The sequence below is a fragment of the Ambystoma mexicanum genome, chromosome 1q, assembly GCF_040938575.1.
Source record: "Ambystoma mexicanum isolate Mex_15411 chromosome 1q, UKY_AmexF1_1, whole genome shotgun sequence".
Lineage (NCBI taxonomy): Eukaryota > Metazoa > Chordata > Amphibia > Caudata > Ambystomatidae > Ambystoma > Ambystoma mexicanum.
The window spans coordinates 1403976284-1403999216 of record NC_090922.1 but is presented as its reverse complement, the minus strand read 5'-3'; the positions used below and the strand labels follow the sequence as shown (position 1 = coordinate 1403999216).

General features: G+C 43.8%; 1 pseudogene; it reads left to right on the top strand.

Annotated features, from left to right (window-relative positions):
• The window catches only part of LOC138548266 (vitamin D3 hydroxylase-associated protein-like), a 614371-nt pseudogene that overhangs the window by 524873 nt on the left and 66565 nt on the right, over positions 1–22933 (top strand).

The following is a 22933-nucleotide window of genomic DNA, read 5'->3' as shown; positions in this document are numbered from 1 at the left end:
GGTTGTGAGATAAATGAACAGAGTTTGGGCCACTTAAGAAAAATAAATCCACATATGAAGATTATAAAGAATCATGTCTTGATATCTTTCATTGAAGACTATATAAAACATTGTCTGTTTTTCTAAATTGAAATAATTGAATAACTTGGTTTGAACAACAACACACTTAGAGTGTGAACATAAGTCAACCTAAACTGTTTGGCTCAAATATTGAGCTTGTGAAAGTGTGCAGGGGATGGGAGTTCCTCCATTAGGAACGTATTCTGTGTTCAGCAAGGACTCATTTGACAGAGTTGCCCTGGACTTGCTCACTAAGTGACCAGAAGAGGGAGTGATCAGAGATATCAGGTCAAAGAATATAATGCAGTTTTAAGAGGCATTGGGCCTCATTACGACCCAGGCGGTAAGTTACCGCCTGGGTCGTACCTTTACCACCATGGCGTAAACTATGTTTACGCCATGGTGGTTGGCGGACTTACCGCCCCATTCCGAGGTCGGCGGGGCGGTAAGTCCCCAATCCCCATTTACCCTTCCCCATTCCCATTTTTGCCCCATAGGGCATAATGGGAGTGGGGAAGGCGTTAACTACGCCACCGTAAATTACGGTGGCGTAATTAACAACATGGTCCCTTAGCGCCATGGATTTTAACACCTGCTAAAAGCAGGTGTTAAATCCGCCATGGCGCTAAGGGACCTCGGAATCAGGCGGTAAGGGTCGGCGCTGTTTACGCCGCCGTAAACCCCTTACCGCCTGGGTCCTAATGAGGCCCATTGTCTGGAGAGAGGGTTGGCCGGCTTCTTTGATTAGTGATAATGGGCCACAGTTCATTTTGAAAGAGTTTCAGAACTGGGCAGAGAGGAATGGTATTAGGCATAAGAGAGCGTTCCTATGCCATCCCCAAAGCAAATGTTGTATGGAATGATTCATTAGAACCGTTGTGGACGGTGTTTGTCTCTTGATACAAGGGGCTGTTGATTGGCAGCAGGCATTACTTTGGAAAGTGTTCCTTTACAGAAGTACTCCCCATCCGGTTAGTGGTATCTCTCCATTTGAGCTGAAGATGGTTTCCAAACACAACATGTTGCTGGCTTCCACGTTAGATGGGTCACTCCAGAAAGATGGATGTGGACCAGGGTTTGATTCAGGAAAGAATGAGATTGCGTAGTGAGAAGTCTAAAATAAGAGATGATGTAAGGCATGGATGTAGGTTATTTATACTGAAAAGAGGTGATGATGCCAAGATGAAACTCCAAAGGCTGAGTAGCAAAGTGGACTCAAAGTTTTCCTGTGCCAAAACAGTATGGAACAATTCCGGCAATGCAGCGCAGTTGGAGGAAGGCAAAGTGTGGAATAAGGAGCACAATGTTAAGAAGTCAGTGTTACTTCCAGTTGTTAAGGCCTTCTCATATCCCTCATGTTGTATTTGTTCAATTTGTCATTGTATATTAGCTTGTTCTGTTTTTATAGGTTTGACTCATGATTCTTCCTTCCTCAAGATTATTGTAAGGGAAGGTGATATGTTATATCGTGTACATAGTTGAAGTGCCAACAATGTATATAGTTACATACTTCACATGAGGCCCCTTGCAGCAGATGGTGACATCACAGAGAACCTTATTATGTCTGAGCAGTCTATAGAATATTATAAGAATATGTGCCAGTTGGAAGCTGCTCAAGGAAGAGGAAGGCCGCTGCCCCATTATCTTGTCTACAATAAAGTCTGTTTGTTTACTTGCATTCTGGATAAAACCATTTTCAAGTCGCAGTTGGCCTGGGTGTGTTCGGTCCATGTAAGGTGTAGGTTGGCAAGGTCTTCTGTGAGAGCTTCCACTGGGAAGTTCTTGAAGGACGTGAAGGTTTTTCTGTTGGGTTTCTGCTGGGGGTGCTTGAATGGGGCTGTGGGTCGGATGTTGAAAGGCACGGCTAGGTGTTCAGACCAGTGACGCGGGAGAGGAGAGCTGTATTGGAGGGAAGACAGTGCAGTGCTGATTAGGTCAAGGATGTTAACTTTCTCGTGTGTTGAGTCTTTTGTGTGATGTTTGAGGCTGAGTGTCGAAGGCCGACAAGAGCTTCCTTCATCGGTTTGGCGGCCTTGTTGGCTGGGAGGTTGAAGTCTCCTAGGAAGATGTTGTTAGGGTCATTCCCGACGTGAACTCTCTGATGTTGATGTTGTTGGATTTGGGTGGTCTGTAGATGAAATGGATGGTGACTGTGTCCTTTGGAGAGAGCAGTAAGTGACAGGAGAGGACTTTGAAGGAGCTGAGGTTGTTGATGTCTAGTCTTGTGCAGGGCCACAAGGTAATGTTTATGACTGCAATGCCTCCACCTGTCTTATTCAGCCTGTCTCTGTGTTGGATGCCGTAGCCATTACGGACAATGATGTCACGGATGCGGGTGGGTGAATGCCAGGTCTCAGTGAACAGATCACGTCAATGTCGTGTATAGTGATGAGGTTGGCAATGCCTGCTGCATGGTCGATAGCTGAGTGGACGTTGCCACGCATCAACTTCTGTGTTCTGGATGGTGAGGGGGTGTTGAAGGGCCTGAGGCTGATGTGAGTGAGGTTACTGCATTGCAGAGTACATGCCTTTGATGAGAGGGGATGTTGTTGATGTTGGCATTGCCTGGCATTGCCTGGTGATTGGTGGGGATGGCCTGTGGGGACTGAGGAAGAAAACACATGTCAGTGCATGCTTACCTGCTGTCTGAGCAGAGGTTTGGGCCCTGGATCCCCCCGGTCCAAATAGGTACAAACAGGAATTTCCCTTTTCTTCATTTGCCCTTCACTTCGATGCACAGGCGAGTGACACCCTTGATCTAAGTGTAACCAGCGTAAGAAAGATGCAGGGCTAAGAATGTGCGTGGGCTTAAGTCAGGTGACCTAGATCCACTTGCAACTGCTCACGAACTATTAATTATTTCATTGTGTTTGTTGTTTTTTGAATGTGCAATCACTCATTCAGGATTAGACCCTGCGCTCAGCCAGATCTACCAAAAGGAGAGGCATTGGTACTTTGCAGATACTTTGGTCATCCTCCGATGGGAATTCATGAAATCCCACTCATTTCCATGATAAGCCAAGAGACAGAAATTCAGGATACAGGATTACGATCTGGAATTGATGCATGCATTGCATACAAACTCACCCTTTGGAAGAAAAAAAAATGATATTGTTCAAAGCATTAAAGTATAAAAATCTGAATATTAAGTCATAGAGAAGTTGAGACATAGATACAGGAGCAACATAAAAAGTGAGAAACACAAAATTAAGTGACTGAGAATAAATGGTGATTTCAGAAGCAATGTCTGGGAACTACATTACATATGGGAGTCTAATTTGCAGAAGACATTCCACCTATTAAATATTGTGCCATGCATGCATTCATTTACACTTATTTGTAGATGTTCTCTTTTTAATTTCCATTATGAATGTTACAGCAATATTACATTTCAAAAAGAAAATAGGAATATGATTCAAAAGAAAAATGCATGTCACTTAACCATGCCTTTCCTCACTGCCAATAATGTTTTTTATTTGCCAATAACCAGGATTACAGCAAAGCATTTATTGCCGAATGGAACAGGCTGAAGTTGGATGTCATCCTTTGCCCCATGTTGGGACCTGCTTTTAATATTGGCTTCCCCGGACATCTGCTAGGTAAGGTTTCAATGAGATTACAAAAACATTTATTTTGTATCTGATAGGGAAGTCTACTACTCACTTGGCCTTATTTTATACGTGTATCTAAGTAATAAAATCCGTCGTTGTAACACATAGTGCAAGAAACCTGTACGAGAAAGTGGTCTTGGAGTGCACTGGATAGCGCCAGTCATACTTATTTCTCCATTCCTTTATTAAATACACCATTAATATGTTTTCTTGCCTGGCATATTGCATTGTGATTCATTGGACGTTCTTTACGTTAAAGGTATAGATGTTGAGACCACTGAGGCGTGGTCCAAGATGGCCATATGAAGACAAGCGCCAGCAAGTTGTTTTTAAGATGTATGCCCCTCAACCCGTGCCAGTTTAGGTTTGAATTCGACCCCTAACCATCCTGTGTGACCAGGAGGGTCATTGGAGCCCTGCCATCTTGAGGGAGAGGAACAGTGTTTTGAGACTGTCTGAGTGGAGGCCGCAAAGGGCCCCCAGAGGTAGAGCGGGCCATATGCCAAAGTAGCATTGATGGCAGTGCCCCAGAGATGTCAGTGGGTTGCATCCCGGATGTGGAATTGCGGGATCCAGGTTGCACTCAGTTAAGTGTCCTGTGTTGGAGAAAGCTGTGATCAGAAGACTGGTGTGCCAGATCGAGCATGAGAGAGGAAACTGTATTGGAGTTACGAAGGACAGTCTAGAAGAGCAGGTCGAACAGTGCTGGGTGTTCCTGCAGTATCCTTCTGTGGAGCAAAAGGTGTGCTTATTTGAAGGGGCAGAGAGGCCAGTGGACATTGGACCCAGGCCTGATAAATAGGAGTCTCCCTTTCTAGCCCTGGGCCGAGTGGTCTTCCAGGACAGCCCCTTATTGACGAATGGGTCTATGTGGCTGGCAGCATTGGTGGGAGACCGAGCTGCATTTTGAGGGAGAAGAGTCCTGACGATGGGAGTGGTTGGTGGTGGGGGCCCTACCCCAAGAAGAAAGCTCTGCCAGATGCCCTTACCCTAGGTGCAGCAGGAGTCGGGGTGATTGTAAATCTCAGAGGGATTGAGAAATGGCCAGTGGTGGGAAGAACCGGAAGATGCAGGAGGGTGCTGGAGGTGTATTGGAAACTCCAGCCACCAAGGCAGATATTCAAGGTATTCAACAGGAGATCAAGGCATTGAGAGGGGTTATCCAAGCCTTTATAATGGACCTGCATGGTAGAGTGGCCTCACTGGATAATGAATCTGAGGGCATTGAGAATAACCACATTAATGTAATGCATATCTGCTGAAGACGAGGAATGATACAAGATTGTTAGACCTGAAGACCAAGGAAGAGGAAGTCTGGCTGAAGCTGGATGACTGGCAAAACAGGAAAGCAGCAGGAACAATCTGAGGGTACTGGGCCTCAAAGACCAGACAAGGGAGATGTTGGGGGATATGGAGAAAGGTATCAGGGTGGTTGTGGACTCCCTTTTTTGTGGAAGAAGGTGGCAAGGAGGTGGAGATAGACGGAGCCGATAGCGGTAGTGGTGGGGCAGGAAAAGGACCTAGGTCATTGGTGGTCCGATTTCATCGATATGGAGAAAAGGCTGCAGTCTCGGAATGAGTGAAACGCCTGCAAAATATTCAGTACGCAGGGGATGCAATATGTATTTACCAGGATTCATCCAGCTTCAGGCTCGTATGCCATAGAGGCTGTTTGTTGCTTACAATGTGGCTAAATGAAAAGGGATTCAATGTAGGTGGGGCTACTTATTTGTTTTGATATTTGAGGTCAAGCACGTTGACTATAGGATCACTAAAGGGATAGAGGCTCTGCAGGTCCTACAACACCTCTCGGTGAAAGTACCAGATGGGGGGAACCCATGCTCAGGAGGTGAGATGACTGCAGCGAAAAAAGGTGCCTCAAGGTAGAAAGTATCAGAGACTGTGTATTCCTTCTCCAGTAAATGAAGGCATAAGTGCTGCATATTGACTTGACTGTTGCTTTTTTTGAGCCTGTGGCTGAGGTGTTTATTGAGTGTTGGGAGCAAAGAGGGGAATTATGGGTGGAAGATCGGGGTGGGAGTGAGCTATCCATAATGGCATTGCTGGGGGGCCAGAAGGGGCCATAGCCCTGGGCATTGTGGTTGTAGACCTGGATAGAAGTTCCGAGGCTACAATCAAAAGGCTAGCTAGCCCTAAATCCTGACATTAGCATAGCCCAAGATCTTTTCCCGACCTATAAACATCCCTGCTAGTGGCCCACTTGAAGAAGGTCATCTTGGAGAGAGACTTTGGTTTGTTCTTTCTCAGCGGAAATAGGGGACTTGGGATGGAGGGAGTTGCAGGAAGGGGAGCGCAGAAGGAGTGAGGCAGGTAAGGAAAGTTGATATTGAAGTGGGGGTGGTGTTATAGGTTTTTCTTCTAGGTGATGTGCCGTTAGTGCCATGGTGGAAATATGGAGTATTTGGGGAGGAGGGGCTTGTCATCTAACTGTGGGAACATTGAATGTAAAGGGTCTGAACTCGTCTACCAGAGGGGCTCTCGTCAGCAGGGAATTCCAGAGATTGGTTTTGGATATTCTGATGTTGCAGGAAAATAGGCTCACAGCAGGAGATGAATGTTGGATTCCTAGTGTACAGATTGGGCAGACATACTGTACTTCTGCTGAACTGAAAGCGGGTGGAGTGGGTATCTTGTTTCATAAAAGATTGAAGGTTGGGGCAGGTCCACTGGTAAGGAGGGGGATGGACTGACATGTCCTGTTGGTGAAGGGTATTATAGCAAGGTCATGATGGAGGTGACAACAATCTACTGCCGAATCAAGAGCAGTTGGCCTACTGCAGAAGTGCATTGGACCTGATCCTTCATGAGCCACAGGATCTGTTATTCATTGGAGGGAATTTTAATTTGTAGGCTGACCTGGACATGGATATGCTAGCCTTTCAGGAAAAGGGTCACAGGCTATTGCCACAGGTAAACTTGAGCTTTAAGGACCTCCTGGACTTGCAGGGGTTCACAGATGTATGGAGATGGATGCACCCAGATGATCATGGTTTCACATTTTTCTCTCCCTCCTATGGTACAAGCACCCAGATCGACTACTTGTGCTTGAACAGGAAAGAATGTGGGATGGGTGAATTCCTGTGGGATGGTCCCCATTGGATGGTCAGGCCATGATTTGGTCCATATGGACTCAATATCGGATGGATTGAACATATGTGATTCTCTATTGAGTTGTAACAACTCCCTTTGGAAAGATTCAGTATTTGTAGAGGAGCTGTGATGAGCAATTGAGGAATACTTTGAGAATGACAAGATTAATAATGGGGAAGAGGATAGTTGCATGGTATGTAAGGAAGTGAAGGAAACATTGGCTTTTAAAAAAGGAAGGGGTGAATAAGAAGAGGGGAAGGACGCTGAGGGGAGATAGGCTATGTAGGGAGATTAGGGAGTTGTAAGTGAAGGTATGAGATCCAGGGGGTTACGATGGGAGCCTCTGTATGGAAATAAGGGAAAAATACAGTAGCTTAGGCTGTTGGGGACAGGTGACATAGCCAGAAAATTACAGTTCTTGAAGCAGACATTCTATGAAAAAAGCGAGATGATTAGATGTCTGCTGCTAGGCTTATGCTCAGAGGGCAGAGAGATGGGTGGAGAGAATAGCTGACACAAAAGGAGGGGTTGGTAGATCCCCAGCCAATATATCTAGGAGATTTGCTAATTATTATGAGATCCTCTATGCCAGATATGCGGTAGTAGAGAAGCAGGTATTGGAGCAATATCTAACTGAGTCAAACTCCTGACCATAACCCGGGAGGAGGCTTTGAGGATTGAGTCGTTTTCACTCTGGAGGAGGTCCAGCTATAGCGGGAATGCCAGCGAGTAATGCCCCGGGGATGATGTATTCATGATTGTTTTTTATAGAACATGTGTTGTTCTACTGGTGCACCTCCGTGCCCCAAGTAAAGTTGTTCAGTTCTATTTTTGACACTGGAAGGGATTCCTGAATGTTTTGTCAGGCACTTATATCAGTCCTTCCCAAGAAGCGAAAAGACCCGAAGTCATGTATATACTATAGGCTGATTTTGGTTATCAAGGTGGATGCGATGATCTTGTCGTTAACGGTTAAGGTTTTAATATATTATGCCTTTGATGGTCCATCCGGATCAGGTTGGGTTTGTCACATTGAGGGAAACATTGTACCTTATGGACTTGGTCAGAGAAAATGAGGGGAACCTCACACTCCTCGCCTTAGACACAGAGAAAGCATTTGATAGGAATGCATATAAAAAATCCCATCCCACCCTAAGTGCATTTGCTTTGGCATTAGAGTTTTTTATGGGATCAGACCGGTATATATGGAACTGAGGCTGCAAGTTGCAGTAAAGATCTCGAGGCAGCTTGAGCTGCAGAGGCAGACAAGGCAGGGCTGCCCATTGTACCAGCTGCCTTTTGGCCTGTCACTGGAACCGCTTGCCAAGAAAATAAGGAACTTTTCACGAATAGAGAGTCTGTGTGGTTGATAAGTAATTCAAGCTAGGAGCATATGCAGATGATATCCTCTTTCACTTGAGGAATCCTCATACTTCGGTCCCAGCGGTCTTTGAGGTCATCGGGGAATATGGGAGGCTCTCAGGGCTTAATATAAATAGGAAAAAGTCAATTCTGTTTCCTTTTGGTAGGCACTCTGAGAGCAATGTAGTTGCTCTCTGAACCCTCGGCCTGGAGGTTCAATTGAACAGTCTTCAAAACTTGGTTGTGTTTGTGACTAGGTCGCTGGAGGATTTGTGTAGTAGTGAATCCTCCCCCATTGTTTGTGAATCTCTCTGGGGATATGTATTCCTTGAGTAAGCATACTTCACTTGGACAGGTTAGGCTTAATGTGCTGAAAATGAACCTCTTACCTAAGGTCTTCCTATCTGTTTCAGATGTTATCAATAATGGTGCCCTAACTGACATTGAGGGAAGTTAGAGAGTGGATGGCATGTTCCTCTAGCAGGGTAGGAAACCAAGAATTGCTTTAAATACATTGTTTCTTCCTAAGGAAATTAGATTGAGGCTGTTAACATAAGATAATGCAGCTTTGAGAGCTGGTGCGTAACTTTTATTTTGGATGTTATCAATTAGGTTGCTCAAATTGACATTGAGGGAAGATAGAGAGTGCTTGACTTGAACCTTTGGCGGGGCAGGAAACCAATAATTGTTTAACATACGTTGGTTCTTCATAAGCAAATGGGTCAGCAGGGGGGTGCCGGATTTGGGCTATTACTATAAGGTTTTGCAGAAGATGGTGCTGGTGCCTCGATAGATGGATCGGGATATGCAGTAGGTGTATTTGGAGAACTACTGGATGAGACCTGTAATAGTGGGGGAGTGGCTGTGGGTCCCAAAAGGGAACATTGTGAAGAGGTTCAGGGTACATGGCATTCTGTATTTGATATGGTACATTTGGAGTAAGCAACCTGCAATGAAGGGAGTCAAAACGTTGCCTTCTCCGATGAGTCATTTATGATCCCCACCAGTTTCCGATGACCGTCTGGACCCATCTAGATATCAAGAATGGTTTGAGGTAGGACTGGGGATGATTGGTCAGTTGTGGGAGAAGGGGAAGTACAGCCTTGATGTCCATGGACTGTTTGTGCGCTATACAAATGTAATAAATAAAATAAAAAAAATAATTGCTATACAATACTTGGGGGCATGTCTTCATATTGGCAAGCTTTCCGTGTTGTCATATTTACAGTTGAATATCAGTGGCAGCTGGTGACTTTGGAAGGTGGTGGGGTGAAAAGGCAGCTGGACAAATTTGCAAGCAAGCCCGATCGCATCAAGTGAAAAAGTTGGAAAACCGACTTCCAAAATGTGCAATTTACCGCCCATTCCCACACAAACAAGGCCTCAAAAGCATTAGGTTTTAGGTACTGTTAAAACGACCTGGGAAGTCCCAAATTACTCAGAGGTTCTGGAGTCAGTTCAAACCGGACTCAATAATGGAAATAGACTGTGAAATGCAAAACCCAGCTTTACTATCAAAATAAAGCAAGGACAGCATACAAGCATAGCATTCTTGACACTTTCGACTTGCTTACCAAAGCAATGGTTTATATATTTTATATTTGTCATAACTGACCTACTGTAATCTAAGTTACCAAAACGTACAAGGTGCAGTGATTGGTAAATAGTGGTGACTACTTATACATTCTAAAGGGTTACAATTTCGAATTGGATAACACTTGTCTGACAGCTCCTCCTGTGACCACCTTTGAATTTATAATGGTTAAAAGACATAATTTCTACAATCTATAATTGGCTGGCACCGTACTTAATGGGAGACATAACATTGGAGATTTTAATTGGTTAGCTTCTTCCTAACCAACCTTGGACAACTGACAGATCGTCAACAGATCGACAGACTGCTTTCCTTTCAATTAAACAAGATACCATCCCTCATGTCTAGGACATGAGCCAAGGTTATCTTTGGACTTGTGTGGTGTCTCATGTCTGGGGATGCATGTAAGGAGTAAGGCAATTGTCCTATCTGTGTTCATTCTAATGAACAGCCAGTGTTCTTTAATCATGGATCACATGTGATGGGATCGTTTTGGGAGATTATTTCACCCTTCATTTTTTGAGAATTTAGCTAATATTAATGCAAGTGTCTGTTTATTCTTGCCACTAGGGACACTTGATTTAGTTCTAATGCCGTTTTTTACTTATAGTTGCCCTACACCTGTCTTACATAGGCTTTTTGTTCTCTTGTGAAACCTTAATTAGTCTGGGAGTTTCCTTCTTGCATCCTGGGAATTCATATCTCATGCCTTCACTGCAACGTTCTAACCCTCCATTAATTTGCAGTAACCTTGGCTGTGGTTGCCAGCTTGTGTCTGGGTGCTACGCAGATATGCATTACTGTGGTTTCAGTATCTTGAGTTCTCTGGAAGCCTTTAGGCCTTTGTCTATCCGAAGGCATACTGTAGCTTCCATTTTAGCCCATTACTGTTGCATTTCTGTTAGTAAGCTATATTTGCATGTTAGTCATGTTACATTCAACTTATACATTGCTTATGTTAGTATTCCTCATGTCTTGTGCATTCTATATTAATATTCTATTAAGTCCCCTTGCAAACTACCCAAACTACCCAAAGAATCTGCTCATATTTCTCATACTGGTTACGGAAATTCCCCAAATTAGGTTGGGGTTACAAGATGGTATTAGTACTGAATAGAAAAAATTCATATGTCCTGAAGAACGTCCGAAACAGCAAAAAATATGAAGTGCCACTAGATATAGTGTCTAATGTTTTCACAAAGGCCGAAACATGTTGACGATCTAATAAGACTTTCATGCGTCATAAGTCTATATAAATTGATTTCTATTGAACCCTTTATGAATTACAACGATTGTTTCCAATATTATTAGTGTTTAGTTACTGATGATTGTACCCTATTTCTAGTATTTTATTGTCTTTTTTTAAAAAAACAATTCTGAATAAAAACATCTAATGTTGAAAAAATGTATAGTTTGTGTCTGGTTCGAAAAGTATCTATAGTCTGGTCATGTATTTGAAATTTGGGATACATCCCTATAAATAACATGGTATGCTGATGTTTGGTGAACAAGCACAACCAATCCGCTCTGTCCCAGTATAGAGAAGGTAATCTTTTTTTCTCCCTTTTAGTATTGCTGTTACCCCTCCGGCACTCCATTGTAAGATGGTGTGTGCTGGGTCTAGGAATTTGGAAAGACTAGTAAAGTCAATTTCACTCTACATTCTCTGGGAAACAGTAGTTTATCCCAGAAAAGGTATCTAAGCCTTTGGGAAGTCTAAAAGACATCCCTGTGTCACTGCAATGAGGGTGCTGTGTAACACACATGAAAAGATGCCTATGGAGTTATCTTAAAACTCCATAATCAAAGAACACAAGTGAAAAACACACATCAAAATTAATGGCCTTTCTCCTGCAGTCCCTGATTTCATTCTACACAAGCTCTTTTCTGCTGGCAAGGTAGTTTACAACTTTCTCCCACAGGGTATCTTGTTCTGGGACTGTTACATTCTAATTGCCTTGATGTCACTGTCTGCTTTCTTTGGCAACACCGGTTATGATGTCCCCTTGTTGGATATTCCTCTTTAGAAAAGATGTAGTCCCTTTGTTTTGTTATTGGCCCTTTCTGACATTGGCAATGCAGGTTACAATATTCCGCTATTGAATACTTCCTTTTTGGTAAGTTGTATTCACTTTGTTTTTTGATTGGCACCTTTTGGCTTTGGCATCCTATTCTACTTCTCTTAATAGGACAGTTGCGCCCAGTTTGCTCTAATTTAAATGTTTGGTATTCAAAAGGTGCATTCTTATGCAGCTGTCTACTTATCAGACCAATTCACCAGTCCAGCCTGGCATCTCCATTTGACTCTCTGCTTCTGCGTCTTCATTCGTCAGGGTTTCCCTGGTGTTGCACAGCCCCAGACAGCCTTCTGCTGCTTGTGATGTCTGTAAATGGAGCTTACACTGCTCCGCGCATGTTCAGGTGAAAACCTCACACCGGCGCGAGATGCAGTGCATGGAGAGCTTCTCTCCGCACTCCTTGGGAGAGCTGGCCTCAATACTCCTTCCCCCTGCACCTCTTCTGCATCTTTCAAGGTCCCCAACATCTTCCATATTCTCTGCAAGGCCTCCCAGACCCGGTGGCCCCTAATTCTGCTTCCTCCTTCTGCTTCTCATTGACTCACACATGAAAGGCCTTTAACTTTTTAAAGTTTCCGCTCAGGTGTGGGTCATTACCACAACTATACTGCTCACTACGGTTTAGCAACTCTGGATCTGTGGTCCTTATCTCAGTACTAAGAGCATTATGGGATTTTAAGTCCATAATGTTCTTATCAGTTTTAGCACCATTTATTTCTCCCTGGTTATAGGATTTATAGGATGTACTTTTATGGGAGGATTGCAAAGGATGTAATGCTTGTTCTCTTAGGTTTATAATCAAAACCCCATGTTGAATCATAGCTACTAAGAGTAGTGTATTAACTCCCTGTCCCTTAAATACATAATTTTCATATTTACACAAAGGGTTCTCATGCGTGACATCTGGGTAAGCCTGGGAGGGAAGGCCCCACTGCGCCAACATGCCATTAAATATTCAGGCGTTAGGGAAACTTCATCCTCGAGGATGAATACAACCTCTCTCCTGACGCAGTCACCACATTGCCTTGACAGCCGTCTCGTCCCATGTGATCCTCCCTCCTAATACTGCCCCCAGGTTTCAGGATGAGGAGCAGCAGCATTTCCCTGGTTACATGGGAGGAGACTTTAGGCTGGGTTCAGTTATAAATGAAATTTCTCTTGCTGCAATAAAAATTATTATATAAAGACTAAAAAATGTAAACACCATTGCTATTGTCATTTTTGCCATGGTATTATTACGCTCACCTGGTCTCTGCGGAGGCATTGGGGCACGGTTGCAGCCCTTCCTGAACTTGAATCACCCCCTTCAGGCCTCTCCCTCAGTAGAAAAGCTGTGAGTGGTGGTACGTGGTGATACTGCTCCTGCGTGGAGATAAAAGTGTGTGAGTGTGCCAATCTGTGATTGTTGCACCTCTCAAACCCTTCACCCCAAAGTATGGTTTCTGTGAGCTTACGCCAGCCCATAAAGCTCACTTGTGAATTATAGAAGATAAGCTCTCCTGTTAAACAGGAGATCATATTGTGCCTCCTTTCATATATATATTGGCCTAAGCCCAGTCGCTCTGCGAAGAAAACCGTGTTGCAAAGTTCCAATTTTGGAACGACTTTGCCGCCATTTTGGGATCATCTGCCATTTTGATTTCTGTTCAAATGTACCTCTGTGTTCTAAAATGGTGGACTGTGTTTCCAACTTATAACCGAGTCGTTCCGACCCTTGCACCTTAGTTAATATTTAGGCTGTCCGCAGGCCAAATGTTTAGACTGGGTAAAGAGACCATGTCCAATGCCTGACTTGTATTCATAGGATTGTCTGCACCAATAAGCCTCATCCGCGAACATACATCGAAACAATGTAAAGTAAATGTCGAACGTGGACACTGGCTGAACTGCATTGTGCAGGGACATGTGCTAAGGCTTACTGTTAAACCTGGGAATACAATGATGTCATTGTAACTTGTTTATATATAAATGAAATGTAATACGTGTGCATATTGTCGTATAAGCCATAAGTGAACTCAGCACAAACTCTAGACCATGGATTATTAACTTGCAGAGGGGCTGGACATTATTATTGAAATTGTATAAATGTACGAATGTCTAGATGTCCAGTACCTCTCACTTTTCACACTGAAGGGTTGGTATTCACTGTGATGTACTGAAGGCCAGATAGCTAGCTGATTTTTTTCTTTGTAAACTGTGCAGTAGAATTAAAAGATCTGTGAATCTTTATAAGCCTGTGTTTGGTGTATTTCCTTTTTTGGTACTCAGCCTCAATATTTCCTCTTGCTTTTACAGATGGCGCCCGAATAGGGACCCTCAACATTGATGCCATCTCGGTGAAGGTTGATGCGGCTATCGGACCGGGATCGGACGGTGAAAAAGGGGGCCCCTTTCTTGGATGAGAAGCGATACCTCAACAGTACTGCAAGGCCCGATCGCTGGATGGTGAGCTCGTGGTCCGAGACGGCATCTTGACGAGGGTCTATATATCGAGGCGGGCAGTTTTGCCAAAATCACCAACCACGTGTGTCCTTAGAAATCCGATCGGACCTCCTCAATCCTTTGATCAGGTGAGTCGTGACCCGATTCTTAAGTATCCTGATCATTTTTTTTTGGGGCATTGCACTCGCGAGTACAGTTATTGTCCAGGTAACACCAGTAATCTGACATGCCTTAGAAATTGTCTGCCTGCTTCAGGCCTTTATTCCGCAGTTACAGACAATCTTTGAAATTTAGCTGACCGGCGCCAATGGAGGGGTCTCCGGCGTATACTATGTACTGTAAGCACGGCATTGGTAGTATAGTGTTTAATGATATTTGGCACAGACAAACTAGACATTCTCCCGAACTTCAGTGGCCAACCAATGGTAGTTTTGAAATTCCTTGTATAGAATACTTAGAGTCTATAGAATTAAAGAAAAAGGCTAGACCTGCAGCATTTGATGTATTACAGAATTGGAAGAAAGAAGCAACTTAAAAGTAGGGAAAAACATGCGCGCCGGCATATGTCCAACGCCAAAAAAGCATTGTTGTACTATCAAAATAAACCGTCTGAGTCACTTAGAAATATTTATAGGGCTTTTTCACTTGGTATTCAGAAAATGTATCCGTCTAAAGACATTCATGTATCTGATGAGCTAATTGACAGACTTCTAAATGAACAAAGGCCTGGTGCCACTGCGCTACCTCTGTATGTTCCTATTCCTGCTGTTTTGCCTCTTCCTGCTGTTGTTCCCCCTCCCGTAGTTGTTCCTGCTCCTCCTATCGTTCCTCTTAATGTTCCTCTTCCTTCGGCTGTTGTTCCTCCTCCTATCGTTGCTCCTCCACTTGCTCCTCAGCCTTTGCCTACTGTTACGGGTTTGGTAGATTTGCCTTCTGCATCAGTGATAGCAACTTTGTTACCAAGTGTACAAGATTTGTCTACTCTTTCTCTTCCAAGTGGTTCCGTACCACTCGTAGTTGATAAGAGAGCGGAATCAAAGATTGTAACTCGTAATACTGTATCCAAAGAGAGAAAGCTCAATTTGACTGCATGGGCTAGACAGTGCATGGAGAAGGGTGAACAAGCTAATGTTTTTGCCACACTCTCTAATCTAGCAAGTTTTCCTGAGAAAAAACATTTTCATTAAAGGGTTGGGAATTAATTTATGTGTAATCTGGAACAGACTAGATGATATAGATCTCCCACAAGGGTGGAGGCATCTGAATGTTTTAGCATATTCAAGAGATACTGTGTAGAAAGTACATGAGCACATCGAGAGGGTTTTTGAGTATAGAGGGAGTTGGAAAGGTTACGGAATGAAGAAATTGATTGTGATAGTTTGGACGCTATGTTTGAACAGAAACGGTTCCTTTCTTGTTGTAAGTCGATAAATGAGGAAACGCAAATTTGCACAAAGGATGCGATTAGGTGGATTTCAGACAGGTCGATATCTCCTGTAGAAGTATATGACACGTATAGTCAGTATATGCCAGAAATGCAGAGGAAAGTGATACAGGTAATGGTAGAATACCTGCAGGATGAATGCATAAAAAGAAAGATTTGTTGTCCCGCAGAATAATTGAATATCTACAAGAGAGCTTTTTCATCGAACACTCCTTCAGCTGTTTTAGTGCTAGATTTAGCTCTGTTGCTCAGTAAGCGTTCAGAGTTTTGTACCTCTCAGTTCCCTATGAGAGAGGTTCCGTCGACATTTGTCTCAAAAGTTGAGGTTCCAGCCAATGCTGGAACAGGTGAAGCTGCCTATGAAATTCCTGCACATTATGTGTCGCAGTTTGTTCATGTCCCATTCTCGAGACAGGAAGTGAACACCATTAAACAATCCATTCCCGATATTAGAAAGAATCCAACAGGGTTCTATAAAGAGATAGAATCTGTCTTGCAATCATCAGTATTTACCTTGAGCGATATTGATTTGTTATTTCCTGTGCTCCTACCTGTTGATTTGTGGAAACAGATTAGGACTGTTGACGATGTACCAGGGTTAGGGGACACGTGGGTTAATATAGTTCGACAAGATAAAGGCCAGCTGGCGAGAGACCGCCACAGGTAATACTGACTTTGCCTGGTAGAATAGTCACAAAACTAAAAGCCATAATTCCTGAAAGAAGGATTATTTGGACAAACTTACTTATTGTGTCCAAGGGAAGTCTGACGGTGCTACCGAATTCTTTAATCGGTTTGAACAAGTGTTCTCAGATTACAGTGGACAAGATTTGAGCATAGAGTCGGGAAAAAGACTTTGTGTAGACAAGTTTGTGTGTGGATTGTTGCCTGACATCCAGTCACAAATTATGTCTTCAGTCTGAAGTGTTGCATATGGCTCAGTACTATGAAAACCGAGTCAATAATGAGAAAGAGAGAATCGAAAAGAGAAAGGGAGACCTGAAAACTAAAGTTCTATTACAACAAATTGTCAGAGGCCCTAGAGGGGGTACTTCACAGTTTAGGGGACAGTATGCGCCACAGGGAAATGTGCCGTTGGGTCCTGTAAACGTGAACCAGTGTGCTTATAGCAGACAAGAGGGTAATTGGCGTGCACAATGCCTGATCCTCCAGCAGAGGTTGAATAATGCATTTGGTAACATGGGTAGACGATCCAGAGGCCGCTCTGGGGCAGGGGTTCCTGGTAGAAGTCAGTTTTCTCAAAATTCACAACCTTTTTCGCAGGATAGTCAGGCACCAAGTGTGGATAATAGAAACATGTTTTATCATCCTTCTGCTGCATATCTCTCTGAAGAACTTCCCTTTGATGACATTCTGTTTCGCTAGGATTGCCCAAAGCAGGGTTTGGAACCGATGCCTATTCCCGTTAATCAGAAAGGTCCCTACGTTGAAATGATAGTGGGAAATAGGAAACATCTATTCTTGATAGATACAGGAGCGCAGAAGTGTTCCATTGACCATTCACCGGTTCCAAACATTCCACTGTGAGGGCAAATCAATGTTTCTGTAGGGTTTTCTGGTACGTCAGTAGTCTGTCCGGTTTCATCACCCGTACCGATTACATTGGGTCCATTCACGGACCACTGTCCATTTTTTTTTACTACAAACTATGGAGAGAATTTGTTAGGGTTGAATCTGTTAAAGGAATTAAATGTGGTAGTTCATTGTTCTTCGGATGGAGTGCGTTTGATGATTTCAAAACAGCAACTTTCTGTCTCTCAGTTCTTGACTAGACATTTGCCGCCGGAATTTAGTGATGTTCCGGAGTGTTTATGGGCAATTGATGACAATGATGACAGCGTTCTACAAATTGAGCCTGTTAAGAACATTTTGAAACATGGAGTAAAGTTGCCACATATTCCTCAATATAACATTTCAGTTGATGGTGAGCAAGCTTTGAAATGCATAGTCTCCGATTTTGTCCTTCGTGGGGTAATTGAGGAAATTGCAGGTAGTTTGTGCAATAGTCCGATTTTGCCTGTGTACAAAAAAGGCGATAATGCAATTCCTTTTCGTTGCATCATTGATTTACAAGATTGTTGCTCCACAATTTCCTTTTCTGCCTGATGTGACGACAATAGAAACCATGATTCCGGCTTCTGCTACTCACTTTAGTGTTGTAGATCTTAAGAATGCTTCCTTTAGCATTCCTATACACAAGGATAGTAGATATCTGTTCGCGTTCACCTTACGGGGATGCTCGTTTACATTTACCCGTGCGCCGCAAGGTTACACGGAAAGTCTGAGCATTTATAGTAGGGCTTTGAAAGGGCAGCTTGACACACTCGAGTTGCCCATCACTTGTACACTGCTTCAATAAGTAGATTATCTACTTTTAGCTGCTGACTCAGAGAGTGCCTGTAAAGTGGGCACCGTTTTGTTGCTTATTCACTTAGCAAAACATGTACACAAAGCTTCACTAAAAAGGTTTCAGTGTTGTCGACAGGAGGTCTCCTATTTAGGCTATCTCTTGTCAAAGGAGGGAAGAAGCTTGATGCCTGAGCGGATAAAAATAATTTCTAGCATGTCTGTCCCAAATACACAGAAGGAAGTCAAAGCCTTGATAGGAATGGCTTCTTACTGTAGACAGTGGATCCCGAACTTCTCGTTAACGATTAAACCAATGTTGGCTTTGACAAAGAAGGGCATTTCTTTGCCATTGCCGTGGAACTTGGAACACCAGCAAGCGTTTGATCTGCTCAAGACTGCACTGCATTCAGCACCAGTTTTGGGCACACCAAATTATGAAAAGGACTTCATGTTGTATGTGCATGAACGTGATGGGTGTCCTTTGGCTGTATTAACGCATTAACATGGAGGGAAGAATAGGCCTTGCAGCTACTTTACTTCCACCCTTGATCCTTTTGCATGCGCTTTGCCAAGATGTTTGAGAGCTGTCGCTGCTGCTGCGTCTGTGAAACAGAGCGATGGTATGGTCCTAAGCCATGCTTTAACCCTGATGGTACCTCACTCTGTAGATGTTCTATTAAACAGAAAACAAACATAACACCTCACCTCCGCACGATTAACGAGATACGAATTGATCTTGTTTGCTCCGCACATTAAAATTGCGTTCTGAATCCGGCTGAACTTTTACCTTTCCCTCAAGGTACTGCTTGCAGTGACGAAGCGTCACATGACGGCCTTTACACCACATAACAAGAGACTAAAGGCAGAATCGATTTGAAAGACACTCCTTTGAACAATCCACAAGGGGAGCTGTTTTGTGATGGCTCCTGTTTCACACTTCCGGGTGGTCCATCCACGGCTTCTTATGCAATCACCACATTGAGCACGATTGTGGAGACCAAAAGAATCACGCATAACTCTGCGCAGGCCGCAGAGATTATAGCATTGACTCGAGCTTGTGAACTTTCCAAAGGGCTTAGAGTAAATATATATACTGATAGCCAGTATGCTTTTGGGGTGGTTCATAACTTCGGTAGACTTTGGACAGAACGAGGCTTCTTGGCCTCACATGGAACTAAGATCCAGTATGGCTCCTTGATAGTATGGTTACTCTCAGCGCTTGCACTCCCCACTCAGCTACCGATCATGAAATGCACAGCGCATCAGAAAATCATAGATGATGTGGGAAAAGGGAACGCTTTCGCTGACCAGATAGCCAAACAGACTGCCACTGATCTCTATTCAGAAATTTATACTTCAAGGGAAACCACAAATGTTTGTACTTTGGATGAGGGTATCGCATCTTTAAAGAGTATTTAAGCTGATGCCACATTAGAAGAATCTAAGAAATGGGCTGAGGGTTTGCCAAGATTGGATGATGATGGCTGTCGGGTGGACAAGTTAGAAGGAAAATGGATGCTGCCAGATGCGTATATTACAATTATGGTCGCAATGGCTCATGGCCCCACCCACATCTGTGCACGGAAGGTGTCCATAATGTTTCAAAATGTCTGGGTGAGTGATAAAATCTCCAAAGTAGCTGAATGTTTTGTTCAGAGTTGCATGATTTGCCTACAGCATAATATGGGAAAGGGCACATCGACTCCAAGGGGTAGTTTTGGTCCACATTTTGTCCCCTTTGAGGTCATACATTTTGATTTCATTGAAATGGAGCGTTGTAACAATTACAAGTATGTACTAGTTGCGCCTTTAGTAAATGGGTCAAAGCCTTTCCTGTTCCAGCGATGACGGTGAAAACCATGCTTAAGGAATATTTTCCTAGGTTTGGTTTGCCAAGGGTCATCTGGTCGGACAATGGTCCACATTTTATCGCTGCTGTAATTCTGCAGACATGCGTGGGATTACAGATCGATAAACGGTTCCATTCGGCTAGACATGCTCAAAGTGCTGGTTTGGTAGAGAGACATAATGGCATCATAAAGAACAAGCTTGCTAAAACGTGTGCCGGCACCAAAACGGAAATGGCCGGACGCCTTACTGATCGTGTTGTTATCAATGAGAACGACCCCACAGACTAAGACTGGGCTCTCCCCTTTTGAGGTGGGTATGGGAAGGCCAGCTAATATTTGGAACCTGCCTAAGCCGAGATCGTTGTGGGACACTGAACATGTACTTCTTTCCGATTATTGTGACCGGTTAACTAAAAATCTGTATTTGATTTATCAACATGTGCAAGAAGCCCTCCCACTCAAGTACAAGGGCCCAGGCCACAGCATACGGCCTGGAAACTGGGTGCTGGACAAATCATTTTAAAGAGCATCCTGTCTCGCACTGCATTGGTGGGGCCCACATCAGATTCTTTTGGCCACACAGACAGCAGTACGAGTGTTGGGGCGAAAGCATTGGATCCACACATCACATGTCAAGAGGATTCCCTTTCCTTTGCCACACAATAGAGAAGACACAGTAATCCCAACCTGCACTGCTCCCAGCAATCACGAAGCATCGAGCAGAATTGAGAGTGCGTTGGAGACTCTCCTTGAGCCCGTGGGGCGTGCGAAACAGCCGCTTTATCTCCACACTCTCCTACAGATCCTTTTTCACCATTGTCAGAGTCAGTCACAAATCCACCACTTCCATCAGGAAGCAACGACACGTTGTTCGCAGATCACGCAGTACCAGGAGGTCACAAGGTACGATCTGCATCCATGGAGCTACACTTACTGCACGGTTCGGCTGTGCCACCAGGAAGAATCATCGGAGGGCTTTTTTTTTGGTCCCGTTCTTTTGCACGTAAGGAATTCTGTTGGCTGGGGTTATGGAAGGACTAAGAAAACGCACGATCAGGAGATCGCCAGCAAAGAAACTCTGTAGTGTTTCGTTTGAAGAAACAATGCCTGCAACCGCTCCCACTCGTACGGAACAAATAAGAGACTGTGTGTCTGATTGTAACAATGAACAATTGAATGCGTGGTCCCCGAAAACGTATTGTTGCCTTGTGATTATGTTAACCGGCTTCACAATAATAATTGTCTTAGGATTTTGGTATTTGGAGGAAGCACATCCGTTTGAAATTCTTTTGGTCACTGAAAATGTACCTACTGCTTCTACACCTTTTGTGCATCTGCACACTCTATCTCCTAGAGACTCTCAGCACAGAAAGAGTTACCACAATAACACTCTACTACTCATAATGAATGCCACACATGCCATTTTTAATAGATCTAATTGTTGGGTCTGCTCGCATTTACCGCAACACAGAGACAAGGGGTTGGGCTGGTATATTCATCCTTTACCTTTGACTACTGCATGCTATGCTTCTTTAAGAGCACTATCATTTGGTCGATGGAACGATTGCATCTCGGGGAACTTTGATGGAACTAATTTGAATGATTTTGAGAAACAAGTTCTAGCGCCCCTGGGATGCTCACTTTTTGCAAATAGGAGCAAGCTTAATGTTGCTTCTATTAGGCCTTCTGATAGACTGTCTGGTCCTTTTTAATCCTTGATTTCTTTCAAGATGGCTCCTATAGGCGATAGGGATGCCACGCCACCTTCCAATACGGTTAACCACAGCCCTGATTCAGTTTCTTTGTGCATGCAGAGGAATGGCACTCAGTCAATGGGTGATTTCAAGGGCTGCACCAACGTTGCGAACTTCACCAGTGAGGACAGACCTTTGTATGTAGGCAAACCTGTCTACTTTGTTTGCGGTAATGAAGCTTTCCCATGGTTACCTGGGGATTGGCAGGGAACCTGTTATTTAGGGATTCTGTTAACCAGGGTATTCATGGCAAGCACCATAGAAATCTCTAAGGCTCGTCCAAGGCGGGACGAGAATGGCGATACTTCAGCACAAGTTCTGGGTGATGTAGCGAAATCCTTTGTACCATTTTGGTGGAAAATATTAAACTCTGAGGATATCAGAAGACAAGCGAGAGTACAGGAGAGGACCATCAACCGGACCACTGACATACTCTTTAATATGACTTTAGAACAAAAAGCGATAAGGTTAGTGCCACTTCAGAACCGGATGGCATTAGACGTCATCCTGGCTGAGCGTGGTGGAGTCTGTAAATTAGTGGGGTCCGCTTGTTGCGTTTTTGTGCCAGATTCCTCCCCAACCATCTTTAAGGCAATACAAAATCTGCACGTCCTAAATTCAGAAGTGCACGTTCCTGAGGGAAACTGGGATGTTAGCGCTTGGTTCTGGGACTTCTTACGATCTTGGGGATGGAAGCCACCTTCAGTCTTGCTGATTATTTTAGGTATTCTGTTGTTTTTCTGTTACTGTATACAGTGTCTTCCTGGCATATGTTCGGTGTTAGGAGGATGTTGTTCACAAGCGATGGGTACGTTAGGACAAAAGGTACGCGCCCCAGAAAAAATGACAAACGAATTTGTGTTGAAGGAAATTTCTGTTTTTGACCTTATGGTGATCGATATCTCTGATGATAGCAATTCAGGGTATATAGACATTGAGACGTGAAGTTACTCGTAAAGTGACTAGAAGTAGTTTAGCACTTGACTTAGGCCAGAAGGAGGGTTTGTTAAATTGGAAATCATATTGTGCCTCCTTTCTTATATATATTGGCCTAAGCCCAGTCTCTCTGCTAAGAAAACCTTGTTGCCAAGTTCCGATTTTGGATCGACTTTGCCGCCATTTTCGTATCATCCGCCATTTTGATTTCTGTTCAAATGTAACTCTGTGTTCTAAAATGGTGGCCTGTGTTTCCAACTTGTAACCGAGCCGTCCCGACCCTTGCACCTTAGTTAATATTTAGGCTGTCCTCAGGCTGAA